Source organism: Fringilla coelebs, assembly GCF_963513975.1.
Source record: "Fringilla coelebs genome assembly, chromosome: 8".
Classification (NCBI taxonomy): domain Eukaryota; kingdom Metazoa; phylum Chordata; class Aves; order Passeriformes; family Fringillidae; genus Fringilla; species Fringilla coelebs.
Window position 1 is genome coordinate 32,115,714 of NC_140066.1, and position 22,821 is coordinate 32,138,534.

Genomic DNA, 22,821 nt, shown 5'->3' on the forward strand with positions numbered 1-22,821 from the left:
GGACATTATTATTTTCACTCATTATCTGAACATCTGAGGAATAGAAGAGGTAAAAAGATAAAGTTATGCAAAATAAGTGGTAAAATGCATGAAAATTATCTCCACAAATCTGATTTGTTTTTCCATTGCATTCTCTCTAGGTAACAATGTGATATTTCTTACAGTTCCTCTTCCCACTGACTAATACAGTAGCTAATGATCTGCTATGTCTAAACAAAGTACAAATATTTCCAAAGGTCTTAATATTTCTTGGTAAACATTGCATGCAAAGGGATTAATCTGAGCAGAAGCATTTTCTGATACAGAATTAATTTGCTGCCTCATACTGTGATCCAATATATCAATGAATAAATGTATTAATACCTCCTTTAAACACCTTCAAAAGTGGGACATAGAGATTTTCTTTTTTCCTATACCTCTGGAAGCATCTGCAAGCTTCTTTTTAATGAAACCATAACATGGTTTTAATGTCTGGATGCTTTAGCTCCTTGAGGAAAAGGATGGAGCTGGAACAACCCATGGAAGAGAGGAGAGTGTTAGGGCTAAACTCTTTGCTAGTGCCCGTCTGGGACACAGGATCTGAGATTCCTGGGCTGTAACAAGTCAAGGGAATCCATGGAACAGTTTTCCTCCTGCTTTCCCTGTCACCTGAGGAAAGAGGCAATTTGCTTCTCCTTTATCCCATCTGTTTGGCAGAGCATCCACCATCACCTGAGGGAGGCTGTAGCCAGGTGAGGGAAACACTTATTTCCTTTGCAGCAGCTCAGAATGGCTGATCATCAATCAGAGAGGCACTTTTTGTCTGACTGGGAAATAAACAGCACAAAAGAGCTTTAAACAGCCCTTACAGATCCTCCCTGGGCTCAGGGAGGAGTGCCAGGAGCCTGGAGATGTCCATCTGTCCATCTGTGCTTGGGAACGCTGCTCTCACCATCCTGCTCTTGGCAGGGCTGTTTGGAACCTGATGATTTTTAAGGTTCCTTCTAACCCAAGCCATTCCAGGATTCTGTGATACTGAAACTCCCTGCCCTGCCTAATGCAAGATATCTGAGAGATACTAAACCCTCTTAACTTACAGGGGTGTCCAAATAGGGGCAGTAAAGATGCTGAAGCTGTTCTGGAGCACAAGTCCTGTGAGGAGCAGCTGGGGATGCTCAGCCTGGAGAAAAGGAAGCTCAGGAGGCTCAACCAAAACTGATGCACTTGGCCCCAAAGTCCTCTGATAGCCCAGAGGACTATCAGCACAGTGATAGCCCACTGTCATTCAGGAAATAGTGAAATGAACTGGTTTTATTTCTATTTATGTCCTTGTTCTTTAGAAAGAATGCTTCTCAGTTGCACACCAGATCATTTGGTTGGCCAGATACAGCCAGTCCATTACACTTTGAAGCAGCTCCTCACTTTATTTGTCTTGAAAAGGCTGTTTCAATAAAAAGAAATAAAACCTTGAATGCAGGAACAGGTATAACATCCATCTGAACTTGTGCTCAAATATATCAGAAGAGGGTGATGCACTACAGCTTTTTTGCCATTACTATTTCTATTATTTTCTGGTATCTTGGATGCCAATTCTGCATTCTTCTCATGTTTATATCTGCATTTGTGGATCTGCAAGTGAGATATTGCAGTGATATCAACCAGCTCCCTGAAAGGAGGTTGTAGCCAGGTGAGGGTCAGAGTCTTTTCCCAAGTAACAGGACAAGAGGAAACAGCCTTGAGCTGTACCAGGGGAGGTTTAGATTGGATATTAGGAAAAATTTCTTCCCAGGAAGGGTCATCAAGCCCTGGAGCAGGCTGGCCCAGGCAGTGGTGCAGGCATCAGCCCTGGAGGGATTTAAAGGGGTGGGATGTGTAGAGGTGGCACTTGGGGAATGTTTGAGTGCTGGGCTTGGCAGTGTTTGGTTAATGATCTTAGAGGTCTCTTCCAAGCTAAATATTCTACAATCCTGTGATCCCTGTCACTGCTGGTCTGGGGTGGCTCTCCTGGGGAGGAACTGCAGCAAAGCCCACACTCAGATAAAGAGCCAAGTGCTGGAGTTCCACACCTCTCCTCATCTGAGACTCATTAACTGGGTGGGGGGAGTTCTGCAGCCTGTGATGGGTGACTCAGCTCTCATCTGCTCCTGGACAACTGTCACAGCCCATCTGATTTATGGACTCATTAAACTTCTGCTGCTTACTCGTGACCAAGGCCTCCACACCAGTCTGGTGTTAGGTGAATTAAATGCTCTTGTGGGTGTCTCTGTGGCAGGAATATTAAAATCCAGCATATCTCACAAATAATTCACCTGGCTTGGAGTCTTTATAATAAAAAGTTTCTGACTTTAGTAATAACAATGCAGATACTTCTAAGGCAGTTTCTTTTTACAGTCCCTTGGAAATAATGGATTCTGCTTCCTTTTACACACGGTCATGAACGATTACAAGATGGGGACACTATTTTATGAGCCCTTTCCAAATCATTAAAAATACATATATTGAGCTACCCAGTGCTGTAAAACATGAATCACTTTGCAGCTCATGAAAATACTTCTGAAGGGTATAAAAAGTGCCACTCTTTCCATTTTTAATTAGTTTCTTTTGTGCTTAAGTGCCTTTAACAATGAGAAGGTGCCAAGTTCTTTTTTTAATGCACCAATAGAGCATTAATAAGGCAGAGCCCTTTCCCTAATCCTGGAGTTTTTACTCTGCCTTACAGAAGTCTCTAAGATATCTGCATGCTTATGTGAAACCAACTCACTTGTAAGCCTCCATCATTAAAAGTGAGATGTAAATTGGAATGGAAAAGAAAATATGAACTGATTTTTGGTGGTCCAATTTCTGATCAAAACATTGTAGGGCTCCTTTGTTTTCCTCATGGTGTCACAGAAGGAAAGAGTAATCACTGCAATATCTCACTTGCAGATCCACAAATGCAGATATAAACATGAGAAGAATGCAGAATTGGCATCCAAGGTACCAGAAACTAATAGAAATAGTGATGGCAAAAAAGCTGTAGTGCATCACCCTCTTTTGATATATTTGAGCACAAGTTCAGATGGATGTTATCCCCACTCCTGCATTCAAGTTTTTATTTCTTTTTATTGAAACAGCCTTTTCAAGACAAATAAAGTGAGGAGCTGCTTCAAAGTGTGATGGACTGGCTGTTTCTGGCCAACCAAATGATCTGGTGTGCAACTGAGAAGCATTCTTTCTAAAGAACAAGGACATAAATAGAAATAAAACCAGTTCATTTCACTATTTCCTGAATGACAGTGGGCTATCTCTGGGCTGATAGTCCTCTGGGCTATCAGAGGACTTTGGGGCCAAGTGCATCAGTTTTGGTTGCCTTGAACATGCATGATTGTAAGGGAATAAAAACCTGTCCCAGAGTACTTGGGCCAAGCTTGATCACAAGCAGTGAGGGTGTGATGCTACAGGGCACTGAAAAACCCCTGTGCCTGCTGCCTCTGCCTCAGCACCTGGGTTCTGGGGGCAGAGAAAGGAACTGGGGCAGCTGGCAGAGCCTTGGGGCACACAGCGAGACCCTGGGAGACAGAAAAGTTTCATCCCAGCTGAGAATATTGGAATATCAGTCCAGTGGAGATTCCACAGGGCTGGATTTCTCTCTAAGTGCTTCTTTAGAGGTATCCTGGCCAGACACATTTTCATTTCTCTGTGTGGTTACCCCAGCTGAGCTGTGGGTAAGAGGATGGTGAAGAGAATTGTCTGGTCTGTGTTTATTGACACTCAGCTCCTCTCCGGGCTCTGGGCTCCAGCAGAAGGTGCAGCTGAGCTCAGGCTTGGCACTGGGCACCCCTTGCAATTCCTGAGCAGCAGATGCAGTGTGTTAATGCCTGTCCTGAGCAGCTCAATAAGAGCTGCTCATTTCACTGGGAAATAGATGGCAGGGTGCTGAACAGGCTCCAGTTACCCCTGCATGGCACCAGGACACGGCGAGGCAAAGGTGCAGCTGGGAGCTCTGTTCACAGGGGGAGAGCACATGGGATCATTCCCAAATGATTCTCCCTTGAGAGGGAAGGAGCTGCAATATAGGATGCTTGAACCTGAATTTTAGTGTATTTCTGTGAATTTTCTCATGTAACTGCTTTTTCAGTTTTTCCTTTCCAGCACTTGGGTTGAAGCAAGAAGTGATGCCTGTGAGAGGAGTGAAATCCAGGCTCCCTGTGTGCACAGAGCCAGGGCAGGTCTGGCTACCCCGTGCCTCAAGCTCTGCTCACTCTGAGTGGGCTCCTGTGCCTTTTTCATGGCCCTGCACCCAATCTGCACACTGAAATGCTGCAGTCACTGGTGTGCTGCAGGAACCACGAGGAACACTCACAAAACCCCCATTTATTTCAAGGTAAATCAGTTTATCTGACCTGGGAGCCCTGTGTGAGCAGCTGTGGCATCTTTCACATGCCATGCTTTTCAAACAACCATGATTTTGGGCTGGGGCTGTGTTCCTTATTCACTTGCATAATATTAACACCAAAATTAGGTGACACACTCACTCCATCTGTTAGTTGCTCATTATATTCACTGATAGCTAGAAAAAGCTGCAGGAGCCAATATTTTCCTTTGAGAAGAGAGAACTGGCAGGTATCAGCTTGCTTCCAAATTGTGAGTAAAAAGCCAGAAGAGCAGCTGGCCCCAGCTCCAGCCTCAGCTGGAACATCAGCAGAGGCAAATCTGAAGAGAAACCACTCAATGAGACCCAGGGAGACAGAAAAGTTTCATCCCATTTGAGAATGTCAGAATGGAAATTCCACAGGGTTGGTTTTCTTTCCTCAGTACTTGTCATAGAAATATGGATAAGGTGGATTTCTTTAAGAAGGAAAAATATTTGCACAAGAGTGTTTGGGAAAAAAAAAATTAAAATTGTAGGATTGCTTTCCTGAAAACTGAAAACAAAAATACAGACTGAGGTCCTTGCCCATCCCAGTGCAAACTTCATTTAACTTAATATTGACAGAGGCAAATGGCTGAAGTGTTAAAGGTCAGAAAAATAAATTCATTGGGATATAAATTTCTTCTCTTTTCTTATTTTACTCCTGATGTTGGTAGTGAGAAGGTCTGGGCAAGATACTGGCATTGGGGAAGATGTTCTTTGTTATGCTTTTTACAGAGTGACACTTTTATGCAATGATGAGGGAGAATAAATCAGTAAATAAAACCTGGTCTGGAAATCAGACGGGGGTACACACCTTCCTAACTTTTTTTTTTTTTGGAAGTTCTTCTTGGTCATTCAGTTTCACTATGAGGATTTTATTCCACTTTAATTTTAACTTTACTTTTAAACATTTTTGAGAGAAACTCTTTAAAATACATCTCTGGAGGTTCTTTCTCTTGTGGCATTATTCTATTTTGGCTTTCATGGATATCAGGTTATAACCCTTCCTAATTAGATTTTGGTAACATTTTCTTTCTTTTTTTTTTTTTCCCTTTTGATGAATATAAAATTTTTAAAGGTTAGACTTTTACTAAAAACCTATTATTAGAAACAGTCCCTCTGAAGACACATACAACTTAATCACTCAGCTCATTATCTTTCTGGCTTTGTTCTCCTCCTCTTCTCCTCCTCCCTGTGGTTGTCAATCCACCACAAAGTGTAAAAATTTTCTGCACACTCCACTGCTTAAACAAATCAACTAAAAACCCCTCAGAATTCTAGGAATATTTTATTGACTTCTGTGGTTTGTTTTATTTTGGGTTTTTTTGGTGGGTTTTTTTGTTTTGTTTTGTTGGGGTTTTCTTGTTTCTTTTGTTTTGTTGGGCTTTTTTTGTTGTTGTAGTGGGTTTGGTTGAGTTTTTTTTGTTTTGTTTTGATTCTTCAGCATTTCAGAAATCCATGCAAGGAAAATGTAGGTCTAATTTACAAGTGTCTCCTCTGGTGGTGATGAGCTTCAACTAAAGATTTCAGACCAAGACTTGGGTGCAAATGATGGATGCACTGCCTGCCCCTCTCCTCAGTTTTCCCCACAGCTGTCCTTTCTTCTCAGCTGCTTCTGATAATTCTTGGAGAGAACAGGTATTTCTATCATAGAAACTATTTTGATAAAGGTTTTTTACAGGCAACTTTAGGCATGTGCAACGTGATTCATTTTAACACATGTGGCACTTCAGTTTTTGTCAGGAGTGCTGGTGTGGGTGTTCATGAGGAATTTACTGTATTGTTCTGATTATCTTCATTGCCCCATAACTGTGACATTTCTCATCAATTTCTCATCAATTTCTCATCAGTTTAAGCAGCTGGGTTTTAGGGATCTGCATGCAGCACATCTGGTGTTTGATGGAGCTCAGCACTGGAAATTTGGCATGTTATGGGCAAAACTTTGTCTCAGCCTGGCCTGGAGCCGCTGCCTCCCTCTCCAGCTTTATCTCTGCGTGGCTCAGGCAGGGCTGGCTCTGTCCTTGGGCATCCCTTGTGCTCAGCCAGAGCAAGGACACAAACCCCAGAGCAGCAGGCTCAGGTCTGAATCACAGAACCACAGGAAATCCAGGTTGGAATGGACACCATGGGACATCCCTCCAGTGTTCCCAGCCCAGAACAGAGCCAGCTTTGAAGTCAGACCCATTTTGAAGCTCAATCCAGTAGCTCAGTTGCTCTTCCAGCCCAATTTTCAGCATTTCAAAGGCTGGGGGTTCCACAGGCTCTCTGGGTTTTGCTCAGTGTTAAAGCACTTGCCCTGGGAAGAGTTTCACCCCGGTCTCTGAGCAGCTCTCCTTGCTTTAGGAGGTGTCCAGTGCCCCCTCTGAGCCCTGCCCTGCTCTCTGTTCCCCTGCACACATTTCCTCCTGACCCCCACTGCTCCTTTTCTCCCCAGGCTTTCCTCTCCATCCCCATGGGGCACTCCCTGCTGGCTCAGCAGCTGGCAGGGGTGGCCTTGCCCCACTTTGGCAGAGCTCCTTGTGCCTGGTTATTCCCTGTCAAACAGACCCTCACCATTCCCTCCCCTTCCCAGGAAACACCTGGAGACATTTCTAATTTTGCTTCCCTTAGGGAGGAGAGCACCAGCTCAGTAATTGTATTTTATATTGCAGTAGGGTCTGTGTGAAGATAAAATGCCTTGTCCATTGTGCTGGTGGAAGCTGGGACAAGCCAGGACCCAATTTCTCAGTCCATGGGGGTGATTCCTCCTGCCCCATCCCACCCCTGGTGCCTAAAATCACCTGCAGATTAATCCAGGGCTCTCCTTGTGCAGAGTTTGCACAGGCAGAACTCAGCTTTCACAGCAGCAGATTTTTATTTTCTAGATCACCTTTATTCCTCCTGGATTAGTGCAGAGTCCTTATCAACAAAATATTTCTTATTAAAGTTCAGAGACACTGCACATCCCTTTTTGTTGGTTGTTTTCCCTCATGTCTCCTCCTGTGTTTTAATAATCTGTGCTATTTTTATTTAGCATGAGCAAATAGTCTCAGACTAAATTAAACAAACCACTAGGACCTTAATTTGCCAAGCATTACCAAGGGTTTTTTTTGTTTAATTAAAAATACTTGAAAGATTCTGACTAAAAAGGCCAGGGAATAGTAGTCAAAGGAAATGCTATCTAAAAAAAGTAATTGCTCATTTCATGTGGGCAGCTCAGGTTAGATATCTCAAAGGAACAGCCACATTTTGAAATGTTGAAACAGCTAAATTACTATTTCTGAAAGGAAGAAGGATTTTTCTGTAATTTGATTCATTAAATCTAAATATAGAATTCTTGTTGCTTTACCTGAGATGCAATTACCACACCACCTTTTTTATTTATACAACCTGTTATGTTTTAAGCCAAAGATATTTCCACTTTTTTTTTCCCCCTCAGTTATGATGTTATAGTAATTAAAAATCATATTTAGAGGAGAGTCTGAACATTCTGAAGCTGTATCTTGTAAAGTATCAAGTAAAATGGTTCATATCTAGACCTGTATATCAAATATTTTATCAAATAGTTGTCAAATATTTTACAAAATATTTATTAAATATTTTTACAAAATATTTAAGAATACATTTAAGTGTGTTTAAGAAGATTTGGTGTCAGTGGAGCAGGAGTCCAGCTTTGCCCTCTATATCTCCTCCAATCCTATTCTGCCACAGGCCACTCTGGCAAGCCCAGGACCTCTCAGCAAACATTTCAGGATTGCTTTTCCCAGGATCAGTGACAGCCTTGGGGATCTTTTTGCTTCTGGTTGTGCATTTTCAAACAGATTTATAACCATATCTATTTAATGGAGAAGGATAATGGCAGAGAAAGAAAACTACCCAACCCAGGTGGGTCAGGGTGAATTTGAGCACTAAATTCATTATTCCAAAGGCCCTTTCCAATCTAAACAATTCTGTGATTTATCAGCATGGGCTGTTAGCCTGAAATAAAAGGGTAACACTCCCACTGGTGGTGATAAAAATGGGGAGGCAATTTTTAGTAGACATAGAGAGCAATGATTTATTTTACCTGTTCTTTCAACAGATGCCAGAGAGTTTGGGTCACTGGAGGTGCCTCCAGCACTGGTGTAGGATGCTGTGGATTCCTTGAGCTCTCAGGTCCACAGAGAGACACAAAGTGCAGCAAAAGGACCTGCAGGAGAAGCTGGGGAGTAGGGGAAAGCAAGGAAAAAAAAGAGGAAATTTTGCTAAAATATAAAATACAACCAGCCCTGAGCTGATGGCAGCCTGGTAGATCAGGTCTGCACTTTGGGTAGAGATCAAGATTCTCATGGACTCCCCTTCCCCATCAGCCCTTTTGAACTGCCTCCTCCTACTTGTTTCTACCTCTTCCTGCTTCCACATTCTTCTTTCTGCTTCTTTCTTCTTCCTCCTGCATCCTCCTGCTTCTTTCTGTCTCCTCCTGCTTACTCCTGCTTTCCCATTCTTCTTTCTGCTTCCTCCCGTTTTCTCCTCTTCCTCCTGCTTTTTTCTACTTCCTCCTGCTTCCCCATTCTTCTTTCTGCTTCCTCCTCTTCCTTCTTCTTCTTTCTGCATCCTCTTGTTTTCTCCTGCTTCCTTCCACTTTCTCCTGCTTCCTTCCACTTCCTTCCTCTTCCTCCTCCTTCCTTCCTCCTCCATCTCCACCAACTCCTGGCAGTTCCCCACATCTCCTGACCTAGATAAGAACCAGCCTGTGGCTCAGTGTGCATTAAAAAATGGACTCTGTGATAAATGTTTCTTGATTTTTCTTGTTCCTTGCCAGTGCCTTTTGAACAGTTATCATTCTAATAAATGATCAACATGTCAGTGACTAAAATAGTGTTTGAAGAAATCAGGGCAATGTGCTAATCAGAAATCCACTGCACTGGTGCTGAAAAATGATGACCAATATAGGAGTTGAACACTTGACTTTTTCCTCCTCCTGGCTTGCTTTAATTGGAAATTTAAGAAAATGCTTTGACCTTTAGATTGCATTGCTCAGGTTATTTACAGCTCTGCTTGGAGTACCAGATTTCTTGTCATTTATAAGAATCCAAGGCTAATTTAAGATTAAAGGAAATTCGAGTCTGGCCAGCCCTCTTCATCAGACTAATGATGCTGTATGGGGAACCCTTGGGAGAAAAACAGTATAAGAACTTGTGACAACTTATAGAATGTATATAACTAGAAAAAAAACCCCTTAGACCTGGTATCAGGAGGAGCCTGAAATTCACTTATTTTGGTAGGTCCTTCTCTCAATTCTTTTTTTTTTTTCTATTGTGAAGTGAATCACCAGGCAAACTTCTTACCTCAGGAATATTGTTTAGGAAAGTTGATTTTTTGACATCATGAAAGTTGATTTTTTTTCTCTTCATATCCTGGAGAGAAAAGGCCACCAGCATCTTCAAGTCCTCCTCTGACCAAGAATGCACAGTTTGGAGCCTGTGAGTGGGACACACAGAGGAACTGGGGACTGCTGCTGTGATCTTGGAAAGTGTTGGGTGTGCTGCCACATCCCTTAAAATCAGATTGAAGGGATCCTAAGGTGTCACTGTCATATTTTCTGAAAAATCCCTTTGCCAGGATTTCTTCTCCTGGGAAGCTGAGAAGCCTCAGAAAAGAAAGAAAACAATATTATCTCATTTGCTTCTCCTGTGTTTTGCTGCTTTGGAATGTGGTCTGGAGATTGTTTACCAACTGGTAATCATGGAAACCAAAGATTGATTGATTGGTTTCATGTGAATTGTTTTGACTTAATGACCAATCACAGCCAGCTGTGTCAGGGCTCTGGAGGGTCATGAGTTTTTATTATTCATTCTTGTTAAGGCTTCTGTAAGTATCCTTTCTCTTTCTTTAATATATTTTAGTATAGCATAATAATATAATATAATATAATATAATATAATATAATATAATATAATATAATATAATATAATATAATATAATATAATATAATATAATATAATATAATATAATATAATATAATATAATATAATATAATATAATATAATATAATATAATATAAATATGCCTTCTGAGAACATGGAGTCAGACTCATCTCTTCACCTTGTCCTGGGGACCTCACAAATACCACACTAAGGGATCTTCCAATTTACCTTTCTGTCTTCTTCCCTCTGAGCTACCTGGATTGATGTCCCCTCAGCTGAGCTCCTTGCACATCAGACACCCCAAATTAGAGCCCCAGTTCACTCTGCAGCTGCCAAACACATCTGGGCCAGGCAAGAACAAACCAGCCCTGAAATCTCTGCAAACATGAGGGGAAAGATAAAATTCTTTTAGGCAGCTGGACACTGACTTTTAGAAAATTCATTACAGCATAGCCCAGCCATTGGTTTTATTTCTTTTAATGCTTTTTAAAATGCTCTGTAGAGCTTTTAGCCTACTCCATGCACTAAAGTACTCTTGTAAAGGGGAAATTCCCAGCCTGCATTCCTTCAGCACAGCAATCCAGCAGCCCAGGTAAATCCTTTCTGATTAATCAGTGTCCTCACTGCCTTCTCTGAGCACTCCCCCTGACACCTCAGTGTTTATCAGAGCCTACATGGGTGCAGTGTGTGTTTCTAGCTGGTCTCATTAAGCAGAAGTGCTTAACATCAGCAAGAATTTACAAGAGAGATAGGAAGGCAGGCAGTGGTGACAAGGCTTCCTGAGCAAGTGCAATATTAAACCCAGCAAAGGTTTCACCTGGAGAAAAATGTACCACAGCTCCAAGCTAAGGCAGACTTGGGTGTCATTTCAGGTCAATATCACATTTTTTTTTCAGCAGTCAGATGCAGTATTTATTTTTTCTTGGGGAACTTGGGCTTGTTCTTACTGATGATTTTTTGTTTTTAGGCATTATTCCCACTTAAGGTTGGTTTTTGCACACAGAAAAAATACCACACACCTCATGTGCATCCAAGGAGTACAAATAAATCTAATTTGAACACTGAATTAATACTATGCAGAAGTGAAACCTTTTTGTTTAAATTAATAATCTGATATCCAAAAATGCAGCTCAGGGCGTTATCAAACAGGTGTTAACGTCTCAACACCCAGCTGCATGTTTTATACAACATGGTAAAAGTTCTTGCTGCACTTTACCCTTGAAAACCCCCAAATTTTTATGCAAAGATTTGCTTTTTTCCTGACCTGTTCAGTAAGACTGTGAACTAAGAACTTGTTACAGAATCTTATAAATAATAGGTTTAAAAAAACGTTAGCACCTCCTTTACTCCCCATCCTCCCTGGTGGTTGCATTATCTCTGGACCTCCCAGGAGAGCCTTGAACACACCCAGTGAACACTGCTGAGACTGATGGGCTTCCATTACATCTGCAATCTCTGTTTTCATCACCAAACTCTGGCCTTTCACAGGAGTCACTTTATGTCTTCACTGTGTGCTTCTCATCATTGCACTCTGGCCCGGTGAAAAGCTCAATCAGAACCTTGATTTTTCTTTCAGATTTATTTTTTTTCCCTCCCAAACCAGCTCAAAACCTTAGTGCTTCACTGGGTTTTTGTTAGCCATGAAGTCAGTCTTGAGATGGTGCTCAGATAGAAACTTTGAGTTTTACACTCAGGAGACCACGTTTTTAATGAGTAGAATATAAAATACCTCAACTGAAGCAAAAGGAAGAAACCACAATGCAGACAGAGTTTTTAAAAACTGGATTCAAAAGCACATTTTTGCAGTAAGTTCAGTACTCCCTGTCCTCCCTGATTTCAGCTGCTGGAGGAAGATTGCTTCTAATTAGAAGCTGACTCCAGACCTGCACACCTGATTTTTTAACCTGTTCCCAAGGCAGGTGGTGCAAACCCTGACACCCAGGAGGGTGACAAATCCAAACCCTGACACCCAGGAGGGTGACAAATCTAAACCCTGACACCCAGGAGGGTGACAAATCCATCAAGAAAAAATCCAGACTGGGGAGGGGAGATGCTGCATTGCAAGGAAACCCTGAGATCTCTGGGATTGTGGTGAATTTCTCCACTGGGCTGTGGGATCCTGTTCAGATCTTGGTATCCTCATGGAGTCATTTCCTTCAGCACTCCCTTCCTTCACACAGGGCAGAAAGACCTGAGGAAGTGAATAAAGCACACAGCAAAATCATTTTAATGAGTAATTATGGGAAATCACATTTCCCATAATTACTGGGAAATGTGATTTCAGAGGGACAGGCATTTGTTGGGAATTCAGGTCTGGTGTAGAAAACACCTTCTGCAAAGGTGTGGAAATGCAGAAAAATGTGAAAATGGAAATACCCTTTTCAGGTTAAAATAATTCCAGTTCTAATCTTCAAGAAAGAAACTTAACAGGAAAAAAAAAAAAAATAAAGCCCACAAAAAAACCTGAAAAAACCAAACCAAAAAAACCCAAAAAAACCCCAGCAAAACCCAGGGTTAAAACAAAGCAAAGCAACATGTTTTTGCTCTGATTTTTGCCATGTAGCAGTCCCCATTTTTCAGAGCAGGGCAAGGAACAGTTGACATTTCTCATTTATGGTGACTGAAGTAGGTGTGCCTCCAGATTTTTGCATTTACCGCTGGCAGTCTCACTACAGAAATTCTCTAATCTACTTCAAGCACATAATTATTCTGGGGAGCCAGCTGAGCTGGAAATGGAAAAGGCCATGGGATGGAGGGCCTGCTGTGCTGCCATTCCACAGCCCTGTGGCCACTGCCCCATCAGCCAAGGAGCAGCACAGCAGCTGCTCAGACAGCAAAAGGAGTTCAGGGCTGCCTTATGTCAGCTTATAAATCCTGGGTTTATTCAGCCCTGCTTGGAAAGTCTGTGCTGGGAAAGGAAGGAGCCCTGGCAAGGGGATAGTGGGATGTGACTGAGTTAAATTAAACTATCAGAAGTCATTTTATTGTTGGTAAACTTCCTGCTCTTCTGTGATCACTGGGAATGACTGGGAGATGCGTTTTTAAAACTTTTTGTCTCAGAGCTTTTAATACAATAAAAATAAAAATCCACCAAACCACTGGTGAAAATAAATTTTTTTAAATATTTTTTTTATTTTCCTAAGCCTTTCCTTGCATGACTGCTCTTGAACAGTTCCATTTTTTTTTTTTTCCTATGCCTTTATAAATGCATGTGTTATCTTTAGGCAAAGACCCAATGTTAACTTATGGCAGAAACTGATCATAAATTTCTGTCCCTGTAAATCTTCCCAGTCCCTCCTGGTCCTCCAAGGACTCCCTTGGAGGCCAGATGAGGTTTCCCTGTCCATAATTCCCTGCCCTGACAGATTTTCTCCACCACCCAGAGACTCTTTCACTCCCAGCTCAGCGGAGTCCCTTCACACAGTCCCTGTGTGAAAATGGGCACACAGCTGGCAAGGGAAGATGCATGTGAGCTGGGGCAGAGCAGGAATAGAAGGAATAGAGGAATATAGCTACAGGAAGCTTAATTTATGGGAGAAGTCTGAAAAAGCTTCCCTTTAAACCTAACAAAGTTATTTTTGTAAGGGAAGCCAGGTCCTCGCTCTGAGCAGGATTAAAGCAGGACAAAAGCAAGGGAGCAGCTCTGAGCACACCAGGGCACAAGGACAGGCAGGAAATTCCATGCCTGGAGCTGAAGGGCTGCAAAGCTTCTGATGTTTTAACACAGCCCAGGAAGGGCCAGGAGCTGTGCAGGAAAGGAGGAGCCTGGCTCCAGACAGATGGTGCTGGATCCTGTTCTCCTTGTTATATATAAGAAGCTTGACTAGGCCAATATTCAAGCAACAATCAATTTATTAATTAATTATGGTAAAGTGTGAGCAAAACAGCCCTGGGTACAGTGGAGGCAGTTTTCCCTCCAACTGCACACCGATATTTGGGATTACAGCTATTTATAGGGGTACTCAGAAGCTCTCTCAGCAGTTTCTAGTTCTACTTGTTTACATCACAATTCTATACACTATTGTGATTCAGTTTTTCTCAGGATGTGTCCCAAAAAGGAGGATCCCCAGATGGTGGTGGCAGCCTCCGAGATGTTGGTCCAGTTTCTGCAAGAACAATGACAAATCCCATCTGGTGAAGTCCAGCTCTCCAGATGTGGGTCCCCCTTGTTATCACAAGGACTATCAGTGATGTCCAGCTCCCCAGATGTGGGTCCCCCTTGTTATCACAAGGACTATCAGTGATGTCCAGTTTCCCTTGGTGAAGTTGTAAATCCTTGAGATGATGTCCATCTTCCTTTCTCAAGCTGTTTTTCTCAGTTTTGTTAAGGAGTGAGATAAGCACATTTCCTTTCTATACATTCCAAAGCTATAGTTTCAAGGACACAAACAATATTCCAAAATTATACCTGAAAAGGTTATTATTGCAGCACTCTTGAAGGCCTGACTACAAGCAAAGAGCAACATCCTGAATGCTGTAATTCAAATGCTCCTAAATTAATCCAGGTTAATTGCAAACACAGGCTAGGTTCAGAGGCCTTCTTCCATGCTTTACTTTCCTCAGTTATTATTAGAATTTGCAGCCGTCCATGGTTGGTATCCACACATATCACAATCCCAAACACACACATTGCCTGTCTGTGCCAGACACCAAACACAGCTTTGTGTTTCACATCCTGCACAGGGACTTGGCAGCTCCCCCTGCCAGAGCCCACCCTGCTGAGGGGCACTGGCTCAGCCTGCAGCCACATCTGGAGGCTCAGCCAGGATTTTTTCATTCATGAGCCGTGGCTCCAGAGAGCTGAAGTTGAGGAGTGCTGGTGATAAACACGTTGAACCTTCCAGCTGCAGATTTTTGTTAGACAAGAGGGAAGAGAAAGGGATCAGAGGGATCATAATCCAGGGAACGCTGCAGTGAGAGGAGAGATGCTGTCATATCCCATTTACTGTTACATGCCTGCTCCTGTTAATGGGTTTTATTGCCTTCACAGATCAAAGTCACCCTGACAGGAGCTGGAGCAGACAAACCCTCAGCCAGACCTCATCTGTATGGTGCTGTTACAGCCTTGCTTGTGTGGCACAGTGGTGTCTGCACAGAACAGCCTTTTTTCAGAGGATTTTGGGAAATTCTAGTCAGCTTTCCCATGTTGCTTCAGTGAGAAAGAAAAGTGAGTGCATCCAGAGACATGGAGCAGCAACATCCAGGGGGTCCCTGCAACAGGCTCCCAGCCAGTGTGTGTGGAAGTGTCGTGGGCTGTTCCAGAATCCTGAAAGTGAAAAATCTCAGCCAACCATATCATATTCCAATGACCCCTGCTGGGCTACAGAGAAGCCTGTCCCAGCCTAGTGGAGTCATCTGTTTTTTACTCAGATCCTCTGTTCCACGTTGTACACGAGTTTAAACTCGAGGCAAATAAAGTACTTTCCTAATTGTCTGTGGATGTGAACATCTGCCAGCATCAGGTTCCCTGATTCACAGGCCTGTCCCAATATTTGAGTCTCCTTTGGTGAATAAAAGCTCTTCTTCTGGAGGGAAAGGGCTCTTTTGTCAGGTTAATTAAATCCAGCAGTGCTGCTGAGGTTGCAGCTGTTAGAAATTATAAAAAGAAGCAGACTTGTGTAAGCCTAGGGATGAGGGGAGTATTTTATGGCTTATACAAAGATTTGTAAGCAAAGAAAGAAAGAAAAAAAAAAATCAAAGCAGGGGGCCAAAATGTCTAAATCAAAGAACTTTTTCTGGCTGAATCTTTCTGGCATCTTGGATGTCAACCTGATGGATGCTCCTCTCTCCAGCAAAGTTGTACTGAATATAATGGAATAACTTACACTACTGAAGAGGAAGCTGAGGAAACTTAACAGAAAACCACTTGGAAACTCACAGTCTCTTTGCTGAGATGATGCTTCATATACTTAATAATACTAATGTTAAGTAGCAAAATCCTTTGCTGTCCTGAGGCCAAAGTTGCTTTAATAAAGGAGAGAGAAGAGGCACAAGATGTTGAGCCATGTCTCTCCTGCCTGTCTATCTAATTAACATTGAATATTAACTAAAATGTTAAGTAATCATCTCCAGTAAGTGGTATGGAAATGAGAATGCTTCAGCTACAGAAAATTCATTGGCATTCTTTAATAAATTCATACCAATGCTCAAGTGGCTCCATGTTTTCAAGCTTCTTTCTTTCCTCCCTTTTTCTATTCATATTGACAAAATCCTGTTGTTGAACATCAGGTCTGGGTTCACCATTGGAATAGCTCTAATCCTCATAAATGTCACCCTATGTTAGCATTCAGTATTTTTTTTAACAAATTCTCTTATTTTTATTGAGCTTATTCCCTTGGCAAATATATTAGTTATTTGGTATTTAAAAGGTCATCTTGAGCAATATTTTGAAAATCTGTCTTCATTGGTTTCAACCCAAAATCTCAGATTACAGGTGTTCTAAATTTTGAGATCCATCTAAATATTCCTGTCATAAATGATATTTGTGTAGTTTTGTGAGGCATGGAGACCAACTCCTTCAAAATGCTTCTTAGATTTTGGGCATAAGGAGAAAGTGTCAATATTTCATTTGCAGTTAGTGGGATTTGTACTTGATTTTCCTGCTCTCTGAGAAACAATTGAATTTCATTCACAAAGCTTCATTGATTGCACAAACACTCAGAATTAACCTACAATGAGTTCTTGTTTAGGGCTGGGGAGGTGAAGCTGGACCTCCCTCAGAATATCTAGTGCCTGTTTCTACATCTTAACTGCCAAATCCTATTAAATGTTGTCACTTGGACATTATTGGGCCATTTTGGAGGTAGTGTGGTGTGACTGCCTTTTAGCTTTCTTTGGAGACTGTGGGTTTATTAACCTGAGCTGAATTCCTAATGTCCATATTCACCCATGCTTTAACGCCCATGCCCACAGACAAGGAATTTGCAAGTTTGTTCAGTTTTGATGTGAATTGCAAATTCTCAGAAGTGCTTGGAGGAAGAAAGCTCTTCCAGAGAATATTTGTGTTATCTCTTTTCTCCAGGTGTCTGCTTTTTAATGTTTGCAGAAGAAACATGAATACCATTTTGTAGGAAAAGCCTTAATGTCTATATTTGTTATCAATGGCTTTTATGTCCCCTTATTCCTGGAGCCTTCAGGGAGGATGTTGCAAGGGGAAAGCGCTGGAAATCCCCCAGAATGACAAAATGATGAAAGTGAGATGAGTATGGGGCTGCCTTCATGGTTTTTATCTTGGAATTTCACAGCAAAAAAAAAAAAAGAAGGAGGCAACTGCACTTACAACAGGGCAGAGAGAGAGATGTCAAGCATGGCAAATCCAAGCTCCCTTTGAGCTGAATGTAGGAAAATAATAGAAAAGATAAGTGAAACCTATAAAAGTCATAGGCATAGCAACGTGTTCCTCAAATAGGAATGATTTAATCAAGGTCCTGCAGAAATTCCTACAAGACTCCCAGGCAGAAACTTTTCACAGCTATTTCCTACAAGCTGCAGGTGTGGAAATGTTTCATTGTCCTGCCTTCAGAACCACAGGGTAATGGACTGTTAAGTCTCAGCTCCATATAGGGCAGAAAGAGATAAGTAAATTCAAACAGATTAAAATTCAGACTGCTGGAAGTCACTGGCATCCTTGGCTATAGCATCTATAGCGTTTTCAACATAAATAAAGCAGCAGAAGTTAAGCCAGGGTAGGTCTTTCAGAAAGATCAGCAATAAATACCCAGGTAACAGATAAAAAAAAGCTCTTGAGCTCCTTCACTTGGGTGTGTGTTGCCAGCAGACTCCTGAAAAAGTTTTGAGTGACTTCAGTTTCTTCATCAAGAACTCAGTACTGAGACCTTTTCCAAGATCAGCCCTTGAAGGACCATTAAATTAACTTTGTGCCTGGATTCAAGGATCACACGCTACGGGAAATGTTTGCTGCAATTTCTTTTTGTGGCATAAAAATGGATGAATTTTCAAAAGTCATTATCTTCATCAAACCCAACCTGTTCTCACTAGATGTACTCCAAGAAGAGTTGATGTTCATTTGTTTCTGGTGCCATCTGCTTTTACTGCTATGACAGACATTTGTGGGAAATTGAATATGGTAATGCTCTTTTTTCACCCCTTGTGTAACAAAAACTTACTTTGAAATGCCTCTGTCTGAAAAGCAGACCAAAATAAAGGAGAAAAAAAAAAAGCAAGGTGAAGTTATCTAGCTTTCACTGCTAGCCAGCTACTCCAAGCAGTTTGAATTAGTTTTGCATTATATTTCCCAAATACCTTGTAGCAGTCAAAAGTCTATGAAAAAAAGCCAAATTTACCTTTTTATTACTGATAGAGTTTCTACTGCCAGTGTCCATCACCACCTCACTTCTTTCAACAGGTCAGGATCAAATAGGTTTTATGAGAATGCAGTTTAAGGGTGAAACTCTTTTTGACTGCTTCCACCTGAAAACATATTCTACTGTCGGAGCTGAACATCCAAGATTTTACTGGATCCTTTCTTTTGGGTCATTAAATGGGGAATTTAAAAAAAAAAATCTGTATTTTTCTTTTATGTAAATGTTTCAAAATGGAGTGGCACAGTGCATTCAGTATGGCTGGTCTGTATCAACTTCCTGCAGTCCAGGTAATCAGAAGAATCATTTAACTCTTAAATATTCTCATTTTCCTCTTCTGAGTAGGTTTTGTGCTGTTTACTCAAGTGAGAGTGAGCTCTTTTCAATTCTCCTGGCTGGGTTCTTTTCCATGGTTTTTGTCATAATTTTCATTCTTGTGCCAACAAGAAAACTGAACAAGGGCAAAATGTCATTGCCTTAATATACTGTGGTGTCAAAAGTTATGGTCAACAATAAAAGGGAAGGAAGGCAGACTGTTTATTCAGGAAACAGGATCTATATTTTTTTTCAGATGAAAAATTTTATTAAAAATTATTATATCTGAAAATTTACTTTGTTTTAAGGTAGGACTCAGCTGGGGGACACCATTTTGAGCTCAAGCACAGTTTAGTCGGGCAATTCCACAGCCTCCCAAAATATTATCCTTCTGTGAACTTTATCTGATAGCAAACATTTAAATGTACATAGCTCAAACCCTGATGACTAGAGAATGAAATTAACATGAAACATAACATTTTTTATAATAACATATTTTCCCTCCTTATAGCAGAATCATAGAATTATTATTTGAAAAGATGAAATTATATAAAATTGTGTCAAACATGAGTGTCTTTCATTGCTCAAAGAGCCATAGTAGCTTTCCCACATTAATGAATCCCTTTGAGGAATTTACTCTAATCTCTCATAATAAAAGCAATCATCTAAATCTTTGGCTTTGATTTTTGTTTTTTTTAATCATCACAGCAATATCAAATTATTGCTTGGTCTATCTCTCACTGTGTGTCCATCTTTATGTATTTGTTTAACAAGAATCTCTCCTCCTGCCAATTCTTTTACTGAGCCTACAATAATATATCTGGGTGCCCGTGTTCTCTTGATGTTGGGCTTTATAAACATAAAACCCAATGATTGAATATTCTGGAGTCATTCAAAGTTGAATATCTGCCACTGAGAGAAGAAATGGAAAGCCATAAAGCCAGAGTCTTTCAGCTGAATTACAATCCTTAATAAAATGCCAAAATGCATCCTTCAGGCTCAGGATATGGATGTTCCCAAGGGCCCTCCTTTCAGCCACTGCATTTTTCATGAAATCCAGAGCTGATTATTACCAATCATGAGGTTGTGTCCAGGTTCTAGGCTGCCTCACAGAGAGGAGAAGCTGAATGTGCAGCTAAAGAACATCTTCTATTAGAATGAATAATGACTGTACTGAGATAAACCTGAGGGATCCCACTCATGGATCAGGATATATTTGCCAGATCTCAAAAGCCAACAAGCTGCACGAGCTCCACAGCTGCAAAACACATATGGAGCATTCATTGCCTGCTTTTTCTAAACTGCTGTCACTCTGTTATTGCATATTTGGATAAATAGGTGGTGCTTTCATGCAGCAAGGAAAAAAAAAACAACTTGCAATGCAACAAGGTAGATCTTCTAAAAGGCAGACTGTTTCTATCAAGCAGCTCTGGAAATCAGTGCACAAACTGGTCTATGACACTGTATGAGGGAAGTAGAATAGATGAAGTATGTTAAATATGGGATTAAAATCCCTGCATCAAACCACCTCCCCCAGGAAATGCCCCTTTTTGCTTTACTCCCTGCATTGAAATATTTTCTACCCCCTATTTTGTCTGTTTGAGAAAACCAGTTCAGTCTGGGCAGTTCTGCAGCAACTGATCATGTCCCAACTTTATAATTAATTAAAATATTCTGGACTCTGCTTCAGCATCACCACCAGGGAGGAAGAAAGACAATGGCAATACCCCAAAGGAAAACAGCCCAACAACAACAACAACAACAACAACAACAACAACAACAACAACCATCTGCTGCTTGCACCTGCTCCAGGGACACAGCTGTGCTCCTGAGGTGTGAGCAGCCACCCTGAAGAGCTCAGGGATGCTGGAGCTGGCTGAGGAGAGCCCAGCAGGAGCCCCTGGGGCCGTGCTGGAGGCACTGGGCAGTGCTGGGCAGCAGGGCTGGGAGCTGATGTGGTTTGTTGGGAATCATGGCTTGGCAAGGCTCTGGGCTGCAACGAGCCAAGGGAGGAGTCTGGCTCACTGCTGGTCTGAATTTGGCATTGAAGGATGTGACAATTCACTTGTGGGGAGTTTTCTGTAGAGATGGGAGCTCTGAGCTGGTTTTGATGATGAGATTTATTCCCTTATCTTCTCCATAGGCAGGAAGGGTGAGTTTGGCTCACATTTTCACTGCATGGTTCAGAAGGTCACAAGAGCCTTAGTTACGAGACCTTTTAAGGAGTTATTGACCAATAAAACACTGCTAACAATGATATTTATGTTTTTGACCCAATCCTTCAATATTCCATGCTACAGTGTGAGCTTTCTTAGCCAATCATGTTATGACACACAAACCCACAGCACTGCATTTTAATCTCCTTGTTTACCTCTGTAACTACTTTATTTTTTCTATACCTTAAACTCAAAACCTCTAAACTTTACTTGGGTTAATGTGTCTGCTTTAAACTACAAATCCACATTCTCACTTCCAGCACCTCAGTTTGGAAGCCTTTTCCAAGGTCTCAGATCAAATCCTGTGTTTAATTCTAAGCTTTGGCTCACAGGTCCAAAGTGCTGAGAGTTCCCTGTGTTTTGGATTCCAACAAAGGATGTTAACCAGCTCTCTCTGATGAAGTTTGCAAGGAGGGTTTGGTGATTTTTTTTTTCCTTTTGTCCCTGTGTTAATTTAACAGCTGCCAGGTTCCTGCATCAGGGGCATTTTTAATCTTCTCAAAAGTGATGCATAATTTGTGAGACTTTGCAAAAAACCACAGTATTTTTAATAAATTCTGTTGAATGCAGAGGGCAATGCTTCTATAATTTAGCTTACTGTAAAATAAAACATTACAATGAAAATTCCTAGGCATAAATATGTAACAACCTAGTGAGGAATGCACCAGTCAGACTGACTGACTGTAACATGTGTTGGTAGTTTTGCTTTCAGGCTAGATTTTTTATTCAGCAGTGAGTGGCACCTGAGGAAATCAGGATTCAAATTAAAAATAAATGCAGTCTGATTTCCTAGGAAAAAAAAGAAAAAAATACCAAGGAGGTTTTGGGCTCAGACCATACAGGCATTCATTTACCAACTGTTTACTGTTCAGCTCCACTGCCATCTCTCTGCATTGATTTTCCTTCAAAATTACATCCCCCTCACCATTGACAAGTCAATTCCAAACAGCAAATTCTCCTCTCCAAGTGTTCAGTCTGTGCTGCTCTTGGGCTTCAGAAATGCCTGGGCTGGTTTAATATGAGGAGCTCAGGGTTTCTCCCTGACAGAGCTCTCTGATTTGCTGATTACCTGGGATGTTTTCTCAACCACTGAGAGAAAAATTAACTCCCCATTCTGACAAACGTGATGAAATAAATGTGGGCTGGAATTAAATGAGTTAGCTCTCAGCTTTCCCATTTCAAGGTCAATTATGAAAATACTGTTTTTCCTGTGCTGCCAATGGCAGTGTAAATCCCTCCTGTAAATTTTTCAGGGTAGTTTTTCTTCCCTTTCATGCCCAAACAAAATGTTTAAAAAAAGAAGAAAATTCTTTATGGCAGATGGGAATTTTTAAAGTACTTTTTCCTTTTTTTTTTTCTTGAGAGCTCTCAAAAACCTGAACTATTGAAATAATTATACCCAAATTTTGTATGCGGACCACGTTTTGTCTTTGTACATATTTCTATTTAAATAAGATGGTTGTCAAACAAGTGATGTATTTCTGGAGATCACTTATTACTCCTGAGTTTTTCAAATAGATGTGGCTTCAGTTCATGGCTCTGCTGGATCACAGAGCAATGCAATGTCTGCACTGGATTTTGAGGCAAACATTTAACTGCAGCATGGGCTTAGATGTGGAATTGTTTCTTTTTCCTGACCTATAATTCCTGTTTGAAATCTCCAGGCTCAGCTCAAGGTGGAGCCACACCTGAGCCCCCAGGACTGATACACC